The sequence below is a fragment of the Dasypus novemcinctus genome, chromosome 6 (assembly GCF_030445035.2).
Source record: "Dasypus novemcinctus isolate mDasNov1 chromosome 6, mDasNov1.1.hap2, whole genome shotgun sequence".
In the NCBI taxonomy this organism is placed as follows: Eukaryota; Metazoa; Chordata; class Mammalia; order Cingulata; family Dasypodidae; genus Dasypus; species Dasypus novemcinctus.
In genome coordinates this window covers 119,453,978-119,468,854 of record NC_080678.1, presented here as the reverse complement: position 1 = coordinate 119,468,854, position 14,877 = coordinate 119,453,978, and positions in this window count along the sequence as shown.

Sequence of the window (14,877 nt, the reverse complement as noted above, 5' to 3'; positions counted from 1 at the left end):
AAGATTGTTCTTGGTCTTACAAGATAAAATCTCTCTTTAATTTTTTGAGCATCTGTTATTTTGTTTGGGTACAAGGTCACTTGGAATAAAACTACATCTCCTAGTCTCCCTTGCAGCGTGACGTGGGCATATAACTAAGTTCTGGCCAACAGAATGTACATAATATATGCAACTTTTGGGGAAAGTCCCTAAAGGGAAATGGGCACAGGCTTGTTTGTCTATTCTTCCCACTGGGTGCCACTCAAACATGATATTGAGAGCTGGAGCCACCATCTGTGGCCACGAGGTAGAAATCACCTGGTGTTAGGGATGGCAGAATGACAAAAGAGAAGAATGCACTCTGACAGCCACGGACCTGCATTGTCTGCCCCTGACCATTTGTCTCTCTGTGTTTAAGAGAGAGAAATGCACTTTTCTCACATTTCAGTTCCTGGTATTTGGGGACTTCTGTCACTCACGGCTGAGTGCCATTTTAGCCAATACAGAGAGGCAGAAGCCAGATCATGCAGGGCTTTGGGGTTTTGTAAGGCATTTTGTCCTTCTCCCAAGAGGGACAGACAGTGCCAAAGGGGCTGGGAAGCTATGCCCAGTTCCTAGCACATGATCCAAAGAAACGTGTTTCTTTATATCTGTTTATTTCTTTCAGCAGGCATTTATTGAGAGTCTACTAAATGTCAGGAATTGCCCTAGGTTCTAAGGAATCAAAAAGGCGAAAAAATATTGTTTTTCTTGGAATCAGACGTTGTCCAATAAGAATTAGCAATATGCAAATAATGATTACAGCTCAATCGATATCTTTTACCAGGCACCAGGATGATAGTCACTGACGGCTCTGGTGTGGACGTCTCAGAATAGGGCACTGACCCGTCAGAGCGGGCACTGACACACACAGCAGCATGGCCTTCCCCCTCGTCCCAGCTGTCCAGCAAAGCACCCCATGTGTTCCAGGCTCTGTACAGGCCTCTGGGAAATGCAGCGACCAATGAGATATTGGCCTGCTCCCAAGGACCTAACAACCTTCTGCTCTCTTGGAAAGCAGGTGCCGTGGAAGCAATAGAGATGAAATCTGGTGGGTCTTGTGATTGAGAGGTGACAGCGAGGTGAGAGGTGGAGTGGTCAGCTCCACCGAAGGGCTGCCCAGAGCAGTAACCCTTGAGCTATGTAGGGCAGGAGAGAGAGTAGTTACAATGAAGTAAGGTGTTGGAGAATTAGGAGTATGAACAAAACGCCATAGGAGCAATCACTAGGTCTGGGTGTGTGTGTGTCTGTGTGTGTGGAACACACGTGCACGCGTGCATATGTTTAGGGAGCTGAGCTGTGAGAGGTGGATGAGAGGAAGGTTTCACAAAGGAAGTGACTTTTTAGCTGAGTTTTAAAGGAAAAGAAAGAATTTCCCAGTTGGACAAGGCAGAACGGAGCTTGAAGACCACAGGAACTACATCAAGAAGGACGAGGGGCATAAGAAGGCATAAAGGTGGGGAAGGACTTCTGGGAAGTTTGAAGTGGTGAGTCCGGACCCCCTAGGTGATTCATGGCTTGAGGTGAGTTTGCAGAGGGAAAGCAGGCCACGTTACAAAGACTCCAAGGGTCAGATGCAGGGCTTTCGATTGTGTTTTGTTGGTAGAGAGAAGCCAGCACAATTTTTAAACTGAAGGGAAACATGGTCAGCTCTGTGCTTAAAAAAATAATATTTTGAACAAACTCCCCAAGCATAATGATAATTGCCAACAAACTCCTCTCCTCTGTAGAGGTTGGGTAAAAAATGATGGCGCATCATTCAGTGGAGCTCCAAATAGCCATTAAAAACAATGAGGTGGATCTGTAAGTGCTTATGTGGAACCGTTTCTAAGATAAATTGTTGAGGTTAAAATAATCAAGGTGCTCCATAGTGTTTATTGTTTGGTTCTATTTGTTTGAAGGATGTGTGTAATTGTGCATGCATGGACACATCTATCCATTCATCCATCCATCTATCATCTATCTATCTATCTATCTATCTATCTATCTATCTATCTATCTATCTATCTATCTATCTATCTATCTAGACTTGTATATATCTAAAAGAATTTCCATAAGTATGCAAGAAACTGTTAACAATGTTTGCATCCATGGAGGTGAATTGAGAGTATGACTTGGGAGAGAGACTTCCTTTTCATTGTAAACCTTTTGTACTGATTAAATTTTTTCAAATCATGCGCATGCATTATTTTTCCAATATATTAAATAAATATGTATTTAAAAATTTATTCTGCCTGAAATGTGAGTGATGGAAGAGAGGAGAGGCTCGGGGTAGAGCGAGCCCTCCCCCACTGCCATTTTCTTGATTAATGGCACCGCCATCCATCCCGTTATTCCGTCTCAAACCTCGAAGTAATCTTCAACACCCCCCCACCACGTCTAATCAGTTATCAAGTCCTGTCTGTTCTACCCCAGAAATCTCTCTCCCCTCAGCCCCAGAATAGACAGAGAGATCGATGGGACAGAACTGCAAGCCCAGAGACAGAGCCAAGTATGTATAAATATTTAGTATGTGATAATGGTGACATTTCAAATCCTTGTGGAAAGGATGGATTAGTCAATAAATAATGTTGGGGAAAAAATTAACTCTGAACCTCTCCGCTCAGTCATAAACCAAAATAAAGTCTAGGTGAATTAAAGATATGTATATAAAATTAAAGTCACAAAGACACTAGAAGAAAATGTGCATCAGTCCTTATAAAATATGGGGCAGAGGAGGGTCTTTCTAAGGATGACGGTAAAAGAAGAGATTAGAGGGTCAAATCCTGACAGATCAGACAGCATAAAATTATTTCTGTTATTTGCTAAAGACATGATTGAAAAATCAAAAGCAAATGTAAAACTGGAAAAATTCTTCCAAGAATATGGCAGGTGAAAAGGGTTAATTGGCTTAATTTATAATGAAACAATGAGACTAAGATAAAAACTTCAATAGCCAAATGGGAATAAGCAAATAACAAAAGAGAAAAACAAATGATCAGTAAACAAACATAAGAATGTTTGATGGTGCTGCTTTCCAAAAGAAATCATGTTAAAACAGAAATAAGACCCCACATTTCATCAAATATTTTAAAATAGAATTTAATTCCCTGCACTTCAGGGAACCGTCTTGTGCAGAGCAGGAGAGAGTGTCAGATTTCACTGGGTCATATGCCAGTATATACCAAAATCCTAAAAAAATATGTATTTTTGACTCACTGATTTTACTTCTAAGTCATTATCCTGAGGAAATAATTAAAGTTATCACAATAATATCCATCATAGTATTGTAAATAACTTAAAAATTTTGGAAAATAAAACCCAGAAATTCCCTGTAGTGAAAGATGGATCAAATAAATTATGGTACATTCAAGCAATGTCATGTTACATGGCCAGTAAAGGTATCTTGGTTTAAAATTAGATTGTACTAAAAAAGATGTTTATAATATAGGAAAGTTAAATGAAGGTATGCAGAAGACAATGTGCATAATGCGATTGCTGTTATATTTATTCACAAAAACACATGCATAGGCAAAAGCTTACTGTTTTTATTAGGAGCTGTTTCTGGGTGGAAAGAGGGTGGATGATTCTTATTTTCTTAAAATCACTATTTTCTTTTTTAAATTGCAAGACAAATATTGATTACTGGAAAAAACATAAAAAATTAAAAATATATATGCCCCCTAAATTATAGGAACTCATTATAAAGAAAGAAAAGGATACCTGAGAAAGGAAATTGAAGCAAAGGTATTCGCTATAGCATTGCATGTGTTGATGAAAATTGGACATAGCCTGAATTTTCAAAAATGGGCTATTTAAGTAAGTGATGATTGGACACAATGGAATACTACATAATCATAAAAAATAGAAAATTGTAAGTGCTGGCAGATCTGCAGAAGAATAGAAAACCTCAAATATTGTTGGTGGGATGGTAAAATGGTGCAGCCACTGTGGAACACAATTAATTTAAAGATTATTCACTAAAATGGAAAAAATATTCACAAGAACAAATGAAGGCAAAGCAGACTATGAAACCATATGTAAAAATACATATCTTTGTTGGGAGACACAGAAAATATTAAACTATATGCCAAAATATTAGTATGGTTATTTCTGGGTGAAGAGTAATAGATAAGTTCCTTTATTTGATATTCTGGTATTTTCAAAAAATGTTCTATATTCCACATGTATAACTTTTTAAAAACTTTTTTCTCAAACTATTTATTTTAAAATATTTTCAAACTTACAGGACATTCACAAAAATAATTCAAAACCCACACAGAGAACTCGAATATATCCTACCCCAAATACACAGAGCTACAAATTTTAACATTTTGCCACATTTGCCCTCCCTCCCTTCTATCTATCTATCTATCTATCTATCTATCTATCTATCTATCTATCTATCTATCTATCTATCTATCTATCTATCTGTCTATCTATCTTTCTATCTTTCTATCTCATCTATCATCGATCTATTGAGCTATTGATCTATCAATCTGTCGTGTAGCTAGTTATCATCTGTCCGTCTGCCAATTTTTTAAACATTTGAGAGTAGATTGTATACATTATGCTTCTTGAACACTTAATACTTCCATGTACAATTATTAAGAACAGAATAATCACTTTTATAATCACCTTAAGTGTAGTTATAAAGTACAAGAAATTTAACACTGGTATAAGTATTTCAGTCTACATTCCACTTTTCTCATATGTCTCAATAATGTGCTTTAGGGTCTTTTCTCCTCTATTATATATCCAAACAAGAATCATTTTGCGTTCAGTTGCCATTGCCTCTTTATTTGCTCTTTTCTTTTTTTAAATTATGGAAGCCTATATACTACGTAAATTTCCCATCTCAGTCCCTCCCAAGCAGACCCTTCAGTGGGGATAACCACTTTCACAATGCTGTGTCACTCTCACCACCATCCCTTACCCAAACTTGCCCCTCACTACGAACAGAGGCTCTACACTCATTATGCATGAACTCCCCACCCCCCTCCCTCCCCTGCCCCTAGTAACCCCGAATTCTACTTTCTGTCCCTAAGACTTTGCATATTCTCCCTGTCTCACATAAGGGGAATCACTCAGTATCTATCCTTTCGTGTTTGACTTACGTCACTTACATGCTGTCTTAAATGTTCGTCCACGTTGTGGCATGTACCAGGGCTTCATTCTTTTTTTAGGCTGAGGAATATTCCATTGCATGTATAAACCACATTTTGTTTATCCACTCATCTGCTGATGGATGGGCACTTGGGTTGCCTCCACCTTTTGGCCATTGTGAATCTCACTGTTTTGAACATTGATGTGCAAATATCTTCTTGAGCCCCTGCTTTCCATTCTTTTGGGTAAACATCTAGAAGGGGATTGCTGGGTCATGTGGTCATTCTGTGTTCAACTTTATGAGGAACCACCAAACTGTGTTCCACAGTGGCTGCACCATTTTACCATCCCACCAACAATATATGAGATTTCCTATTCTTCTGCAGACCTGCCAGCACTTACTATTTTCTATTTTTTAAATAATAGCTATTCTACTAGGTATGAGGTAATATCTCATTATGGTTGTGATTCGCATTTCCCTAATGGTTAATGATGTTGCACATCTTTTCATGTACATATTGGCCATTTGTACATCTTCTCTAGAGAAATGTCTATACAAGTCCTTTGCCATTTTTAATTGGGCTGCTTTTCTTGTTGATTTGTGAGAGTTCTTTATGTATTCTGGATACTTAACCCTTCTTAGACACATGGTTTCCAAATATTTCCTCCCATTCTGTTGATTATCTTTTTAGTTTCCTGATAATGTCATTAGATGGACAACACTTTCAAATTTGATGAATTCCAGTATATATATTTTTCTTTTTGTAGTTCCTCCTTTCTGTATAAAGTCTAAGAATCCATCTCCTAATAAAAGTTCCTGCAGATATTTCCCTATATTTTCCTCTATGAGTTTTAAAGTTTTAGTTCTTATATTTAAGTCATTGATCCATTTTGAGTTCATTGTATATGGTAAGAGTTAAGGAATCACTTTCATTCATTTGCATGTTGATCTCTAATTTTCCCAGTACCATTAGTTAAGAGACTATTTTCCCCCCATCAAAAGGACCTCACTACCTTGTAAATAATCAAGTGGTCATAGATGTGTGGGCTTATTTCTGTGTTCTTAATTCTATTCTATTGCCTATATGTCTGTCCTTGTGCCAGTACCACATTGTGATTACTGTGGCTTTGAAGTAAGTTTTGAAATTGGGAAATATGAGTCCTCCCACTTTGCTCTTCTTTTTCTGAGAAGATTTTAACTAATCAGGGTGCCTGGTCCTTCCATATTAATTTGATGATGAACTTTTCCATTTCTGCAAAGAAAACTGTTGGAATTTTGATTGGGATTGCAGTAAATTGGCAAATTGCTTTGTGTAGTATTGACATCTTCCTGTCCATGAGTTAGGAATTCATTTCTCTTTATTTAAGTATTCTTTAATTTCTTTCAGTAAAACTTTGTAGTTTTCTGTATAAAAGTTCTTTACAACTTTGGTTAAATTTATTCCTAGATATTTTCTTCTTTAGTTGCTATTGTATATGGAATTGTTTCCTTGGTTTCATTTTTAAATTGCTCACACACGTATTACACTTTAAAGTCAGGGGAAATATTAAAACATCATAAATAAAATTCAGGGTCAAATGACAAAACTGAGAAAATGTTGCAACATATATGATATTCAAAGTGTTTTAAGTACAACTTAATCTATAAAGAGCCCTTCCAAGTCAAGAAGAAAAATACAAATATCACAATAGAAGATTTGTGTGGGATCTAGAAAGATAATGTAAAAAAGAAATAGAACCATTCAATTAGCATACAAAAAAGGTCAAATGTCACTAGTAATAAGGAAATATAACTCAATTAAAGATGTGAGTTTTTGGTTTTCAAATTGGCATTTGTTTTTCTAAACCTGATGCGACCCAGTGTTGCAGCTGAGTGAGGGAATAGCCCCTCTCACACAATAATGCTTACATTGTTCAGCTTTTCTGGAGAGCAGTTGGAGAGATATTCCTAAAACTTTGAAAATGTTAATTTTTTCTGACCCAGGAGTTCAATTTCCAGGAATATATCTTGAAGAAACAACCAGGGACATGTAAAAAATTTATGAGCAAAAATGCTCTTTGTAGCCTTGCTTATAATAGCGAAAAATGAAAAACAATCCAACTACAACAATCAGGGTTTGGCTTGGTTGGTTGTAGTACAGAGCCACAATCTGATACTTGCTATTCTGAAATCCACAAAGCTCTTAGAGGGGACAAATTTTTGTAAGTTCATGGGTGACAAAAATCTGATCTAAAGGGATATTTTTTAATAGGCATCATTTATCTCCTTTACTGTGACTATTGGGATATTATTATTTTGCCCCTATGTTCCATTTGATTATAGGTTGCTGTCCCAATCCTACGGTAGGTGCTTTATAATATACCAGTTTTATCCTGCCTTACCTTTCTTACATCCAAATAGTTAAACATCTTGGTCCAAGTGTTTCAGGAAATATTCGAATGATGTAACCCTATGACATCACCTAAATTCATGTTCTCAGGGGTATTTTGATTAAGCACACTTTCTTTTTCTTACTGTTAAAAGCAAAAAGAGTAGAACATAAAAATACGCATATTATAATTTTTAAGGTATACCTGGAAATTCTTTCAATAGACTAAAGAAAATTGAGGGAATATATCAGAATTTCATCAGTCGTTATCTATACGGTCAAATTATGGACAATTTAAATTTTCTTTCATACATTTTAAATTCTCCAAATTCTCTAGGATCGACCTGTGTTATTTTCAGCAAACAAAGGTATTTTTAAAATTTAAAATTACAAACCAAATTTAGATGACTTCCCACCATCTTGAAACTCAGGTCAAACTCTGAGACTAAAATTTCAAAGATACATAGATAAAGATTCAAATTCAGCTCTTCTGAATTTGAGTGCTTTCCCCTGTACTGTGCTGCATCTAAACCAGAGTTTTTGAAAGAATGTTCAGTAGAATTTTAATAAGTACTCCATGCTAGCAGGTTTCTGTGGACAAAGGCATAATGAAAAATAGCAACATAACGGCTCCTTTGCTGCAGGAATTTTCAGGGCCCCTAGCGTCTCCTAAGACGAAACGTATGTTTCCTCAAGAGGATAGATTATGTTTAGTCTTTTCTATTTTACTTTATTTGTGTGTTTTTTTTGGGGGGGGAGCAATTATCTTGTGGGAAATCTTATAGGACACCTTGAGAATGAGTTTCACATAAAACATTCTGGAAATGTTGAGTATATTGGCTGTTCGCTTTGAACAGTGTTCTTCATAAACATGTGAAAGGCTATGTTGCTGGAATGGAAGGTTTTGTGTCCATTATGGTGGCCGTTTGACTTGATGTGATTCCTTTGGGAATGATGGACATAGCATAAATACTGATGGGAATTCCCTGGAGGCAAGAAATCTAATGCATGCTGGTGCTCCCAGATGTAATTCCCCGAGTTCTCTTTGAGGGGGAGATTTTGAGAACGGCCTCCCTCCTGCCCTTCTTTTGCTATCCGCGAGTTAAGGAAAGACCTGGGATGCTTTGGAATGGACACCTGGTACCAGCCCCTAAATCTATCTCTTGTTAGATTTAAATTAAGGTGATCTTCAGCCCCATTCCCTGCTTTCTTGATTCCCCTTTTATCCATGGAGATGCCAAACTATTGGCTCTTGGTCTCTGTAATAGTGAGGTTATGGTTTTCCATGGCAGTCTTTTCATACTCTCTTTCTTTCCCTCTCTTGCCAGGGATAAAATTGTTTTTACTAAAAGGGAAAAAAAGGGAAAAAATACATATGTAAAAATCACACGTCTTCACCATGTGCAAAATCATGTGTTTGGCAGCAAAAACATCTTTCTGAGGCCAACTGGCATTTTTCTTCTCTTGCAAAACGAGCAAAAAAAAAAAAAGTCTAACTTTCCCAGCAACTGGCACTGAATTATTGGCCCTTGTCAGTTGCTGCCACTAAGGGGCCTCTCATCCTGGAAATGTCCTGGGTTGAACCGGAATGCCTACAAGTCCTGGGCAAATGGTTGTGCTCTCCTCTCTGGCTTTGCATTGGGACTGACGGCTTGGCAGAGCCCCCATCTCAGCCATGAAAGGAGCCTGGTGTCGGGGATGGGCAGTGAACGTTGAGCCGGATAGATTGGAGTTATGGGTAAGCAGATCCATCACTTACTGGCGGCGGGATCTTAGACAAAATTTTTAACCTCTCTGAGCCTCAGACCGCTCACAATTAAATTGCAAGCAGAGACTCCAGGATCCCTGGACTCGGTCAGTCATTAGGTGAGAGGATACCCCATAGAACAGAGCAGCAAGAGTCCCTGTCCTGGGGACCTGATATTTGCGTGGGGTGGGGCAGGCTGGGGAGTAGCATGGGAAAGTATTCAGTAAACGAGTTACTACACAAGTTAATAGCAGATGGTGCTAACCACTGGGCAGGAATCTCCATCTGGGCAGAGGAATGTGAAAAGACAGGGTTGGGGGACCATTTAAGTAAGGTGCCCTGGGGAGGGTTGACTTAGAAGAGGCCATTTGGACAGACAGAGGTGAGGGATGACTCGTGCATGTACCTGGCATCTACCTGCAGGGTTAGGGCTCCAGGAAGAGGGAACAGCAAGTGCAAAGTCTTCAGGTGGGACCATGCCAGGTGTGTCAGGAAGAGCAAGGGTGCCTGTGCATCTGCAACTGGGTGCACGAGGCTGAGAGGAGTAGGCGATGGGAGCCCAGAGGTGGGTGACGGGTGGGTGGTGGTGGGGGCAGGCCAGGGTGGGCTATGTTAGGAATTGTGCTTTTGCTCTAAGGGAGACAGGGACACTGTTTTATGCCAAGGAGTGACAGTAACTCATTTACATATTAGCAGGGACACTTGGACCCTGGTGTTAAGAAAGGCAAGTGGGGGTGGGAGGCAAGGGTGCGAGTTGGGAGAAGCCTTGAGATGCTCTTTGGCCGAGCTCTTGGTGAGCAGAGGTGGTAGCGCAGACCTTGAAGGGGGCAGGGGAGGTGCTGGGATTTGGAAGCCTGGCTGACCAGGTGCTTGTGGGGCAAAGTGGGAACGCCAAAGCCAATCCCTAGAATACATATAGTAGGCGTTCCATAGACCAGTTGTGCTTGACTTCGGGGAAGAGACAGAGAGAGGGGTTAGGTGGCTCAGCTGAGGGCGGCCTCACTCATTCAAGCATCTCAGCAGCAGTGCATCAGAGAGGAGGGCAGCGGGATTTACCTCGGGGGTTAGAGGGAACTGGGAACATTCCCTGACCAGAGGGGAGCCAGAGAGAGGAACAGTGGGAAAGAGCCCTCTAGGGAATGTCATATCCCAAAGGGAAATAAGTAATGAAAGGGGGCAAGGGTCGTCTTGGAGGGATCTAGTGGGTGGGGAGGATTCTGAAGTTGGTGATTGAGGAGCTTTAGAAAGAACACCACTGAATTGGAGCTAAGCTGTGAAACTGGGTTCTCGAGGAAAAAAACTGTAGGCGAGGACGGCTTGCCTGTGTCTGGGGAGAGAGCTGAGCTGCAGGCCAGCCGCCAGCAGCACCTCTGCCTTGCTCGCCCTGTCTGTCCGTGGGACTTGGTTGCAGGGCCCCTGTGGGGCAGGGAGAGGCAGTTCCTTTGCCTTGATCTTGACCTAGCTGAGGACCTTCTGGAGAAGGCACAGTGGGGCAAAGCACGGAGGAGGCCCTGGCTCCCCCCTGGCAGGGTCAGCAGGTGGGCAGAGCTGCCCCTCACCAAGGGATCCGAGCCGCAGTGCAGCAAACACCCCTGAGGGCTTCTGTGAACAGAAGGGGTTGGCCCAGGTCTGCGTGCCCAGGGCAAGCAAGACGTGCCGGCTGGTACCCCAAAACCATCTCAGACACTTCAATAGGGCGAGTTATTTTAACGTGTTTTAGAAAAACACTCCCTTCTCTTTTATGATTTTGTTCCTTTAAAATGCCTTTACTTAAGCCTAACAATAAGTGACCTTAATAAAAACGAGGCAGGGAAAAGGCTAGTGCACTGAGAAGCAGCAGCGACGAGAACCCACCTCCTTTTCCCCGTGGGAGGGAAAGGTGGGACAGGTCCTGCTGCAGGGCTCCGAGCTGGAAACGCCCTGCAGGTGCTCTGCTGTCCTAGATGAAAACTCCCAGGACGAGAGGCTGCTGCACGTCAGGGTACTTGGGGCTCCTTTCCCCAGATGCTTCTCTCGCGTGGAGAAGAAGGGAGCAGAGCGAGAGGGGAGAAGATCCTGGGGCGCCTTCTGTTTACTCGAGGACCTGAATGGTCGCCCTCCTGCTGGCTTGCATTCCCTCTCAAAGCTTCCTTTCTCCTGGGTCTGGGCGGAGCTGGCTTCACAGAAACCACCCCTGCTCAGCCCCCACCCTTACCGCCCGGCTCCACAGGAGGTCTTCCTGGCCATAAAGTGTTTAAAACACAGACCTTTAGAAAACAGTTAAATGGCTGCACAGTGCCCCCACGCAGCCCCGACTCCCACCATCTCGGCCGCTTGCCCCTTGCTCCTCCCTCTGCACCACGTCGTCCTTTCCCGGCAGCCGCTCTGCCCTGCCGGGGTGACCCTGCGCTGGCCGGGGCTTGCCGCCGGGCCGTGTCTGCGTAGAGGCCATTTCAGAAGCCGCAGGGACGAGCCAGTGGTGTCACCAAGAGAGGGGACTGCCCTGCTCGCCACCACGGCCCACCTACATCGGCCCCAGTCCAGGGGGGGCTGCAGCCCTTGGGGTCCTTGCACCCTCAGCAGGCTGCTCAGTGATGGCGAATTATCACTGACTGGTCACCGGCTGCATCTGTTCTGAAGAAGGAACCCAGGAAGCCGGTCAGCTGGGCTGGAGTCTCTGCTCCACCATGACCAAATGCTGACCATGATGAGACACTGGCCCTCATACGTCCCAGGTGCCACGTCTCTAAAGTGTGGGACCGGCACCTACCCTTCGGGGCTGTGAGGAGGATAAGGCGAGATGGGCAGGGACAGAGTTTGTGATAGTGCCCGGCCGTGGTCAGAGCTGAGTAAGTGAGACTATTAGGGTAGGCATTGTGGATGCTAATTCCTCTAACAGCCCTCAAGAAGTTCTCGTGCTCCTGGTTGAAGAGGGATGCATCGTGTCCCCGGCTTGTTCACAGCAGAGCCGGGGGTGGCCCCACGCCCATCTGACCCCAAGCTTGGACGTCACGTGTCTCCTAATGGTCAGAGGGCTCTTCCAGGCCATTCATTGACCCCCACTGAACAGAGCACACCCAGGAAGCAGCACCCAGTGGACACTCAGGTTGGGTCTCCTGGGTGATTTCTGCCTGAAGGGCCCTCTCGGATGGTTGAGCTTTGGGGGCCCAGCCTGCCCAGTGCTCTGCTGGCTCTTGCACAATGATGGCGCTGGGACGGGGGCAGCTTTGCAGTCTTCAGCCCGTTGGGCAGCCGAACCCCAAGCTGGGGGGCGTGGGCTGACGGTGCAGGGGGTGTGGGCTGATGGTGCAGGGGGTGTGGGCTGATGGTGCAGGGGGCGTGGGCTGACGGTGCAGGGGGCGTGGGCTGACGGTTCAGGGGGGGCGTGGGCTGACAGTGCAGGGGGGGGGCGTGGGCTGACGGTGCAGGGGGCGTGGGCTGATGGTGCAGGGGGCGTGGGCTGACGGTGCAGGGGGCGTTGCTGACGGTGCTGCCCAGAGAAGCCCAGGCGGACGCTGAGGAGCAAGTGTCAAGATCTCCTGGTGGGGGGGCCCGTTTTGATGAGCTGGGGCAGCTTTCTGCACAGCCCTGGGAAGTGGGGACCAATATCTGTTTGGTGACTAAGGACACCAAGACCCCGAGAGTGCCGGCGACTTCCCCACGCTGACCCCCCTCTGTGCACCAAAGTCGGGGCTTGACCCTGGCAGCCAGACTCCCAGCTGCCCCGGCCCTGTCGGAGCTCAGCACCGAGAGCGTGTCGGAGGGAGAGGGATGCAGAGCGGAGAGGCCTTTCCTGTTTCTTCCTGCGCCTCGGTGCAGAGGGGTTGGACCGGGGTGCGTCCACAGACCCTAGGAGCCAACTTTTAAAACACGTTCCCATCCTCCACCCTCAACTGGCCCTTCCAAATCCTGCTCATTCTCAGGGCTTATCTAGAGCCCCCTCCTCCTGGAGGCCCACCTGACGGTGCAAGGCCCTGGCTTGTTGCACCCACGCCCTCCTCTTGCAGCACACCCAGCACGGGGCCCAGGAGAGGGTCCCACCCTGTCCTTGGAGTTTGGGTGCTCAGACATCCATGTCCTCCTGTATCAGGCAGGCCCTTGGCCACAGCAGGCTGGGGTGTCAGTGGGCAGCGCCAGCCCTGGGCCAGGGCGGTCGATGGCTGGAAAGTTTCTTCCCTCCTCAAGAACATGCTGTGGCCCCGTGCTCTGGGGGCATCTGCCTGTGTGACTTCAGGCTGGTCCCCTTCCCTCTCTGGGCCTTAGTGCCCTCTTTGAGTGGGGCTGCTGGATGGGTGCTCACTCAGAACCCCCGGTCCAGACATTTCAGGGCCAAGGTCACAGAGGGCAGGTGGGGCAGGGACAGAAAGGCCTTTTCCTTTCTCAAGGTCCAGGCAGGTGGTTCGTACTCTGGCAACCCGGTAGCCAAGGTCAGCAGGTCAGAAGTTTCTCGTTTCCTCCAAACACCAACAAATACATCCCTATGCCCAAGTCGCCTGTTGCTTGCACAGGGATAATAAAATCACACAGCCAAGGCAGGGCTCGGGGGAGTGCCTTCTGGTCTGGACCGACCCCCATTAGCTGAGTGACCTGGTTTCCTTCCCCTGACCTCAGTTTTAACCTCTGTAAAATGAGAGTATGGGATAGAGGGGCAAGCCCTGGCAGGCTAGCTACGGCAGGGATTATGGCTGGAAGAGTGTCTTGGAGGCAGGCCCTCCCGGTCCCCACCTGTCCCCTCCTGGCACAGTGCTCTACGCCAGGTGTCCACGGATTTCACAGATTTTGGGGGGTCTGTGAACTTAGATTGAAAATTTAAAAAAACATCATTCTTGTGGGGATGCATTGGTATGGGCATGATATATTTATTAAATAGTACACAGTATAGTGTGGACTTAATATGATTTTTATTTCGATGTAGCGTGTTCTGAGTGCAGTGGATAACGGCCTGGTAAGATGGTGGAGATGGCTTTTCGACGCCGTGGGAAGACTGGAATTTCTAAATGTGTGCCGAAAATGACCATTTGAATGGATAATGAACTGTGTTAGGTCATCAGGTATTGACATTACAGGAAAGTGGTAATACATAATCTTGAATAATCCTAAAATTTAATTTAAAGACATGCTGATGTTGAGTGTCATAAAACGATCTGCTGCTACCTTCTGAGAAGGGGTCTATGGTTTTCACCTGCTGGCAAAGGGGTGCATGGAACAAAAAAGATGAAGAACGCCTGCTCTCCTCACGCCTCACCACTGTGCAGCAGCCCCTCCCGCCAGCCCTGGCCCTGCACCCAGCTCCCGCTCCTCCTCGGGAAGGAAGCCTTCTGCGCACTCTTCTCGCCTGGCGCCTCTGTCCTCTGACGGCGGTGGGTCTGAGAAATGATGCCTGCTACCCAACTGCGTGCTTCCCTAGGACAGGAGCCGAATCTCCCCTCAGCACCCAAGACTCAAACACAGCCAGGTGGGGTCACATGCTGACTGCTGTGCAGAGCTGGGTACCTGGGAAAGAGACCCAAGACCCAAGAGCTTTGTCGGTGAGGCTGGGAGCACATGGGAACCTTCTTCCAGAAATAACCGAAAACACCATCTCAGAAGGCTGCAATTAAGGTACAGACTCCTCGTGTCAGGATACATTCACAGCCAAAGGACAGATAGACAGAACCCCTCTGGTGGGGAACTGGGTCC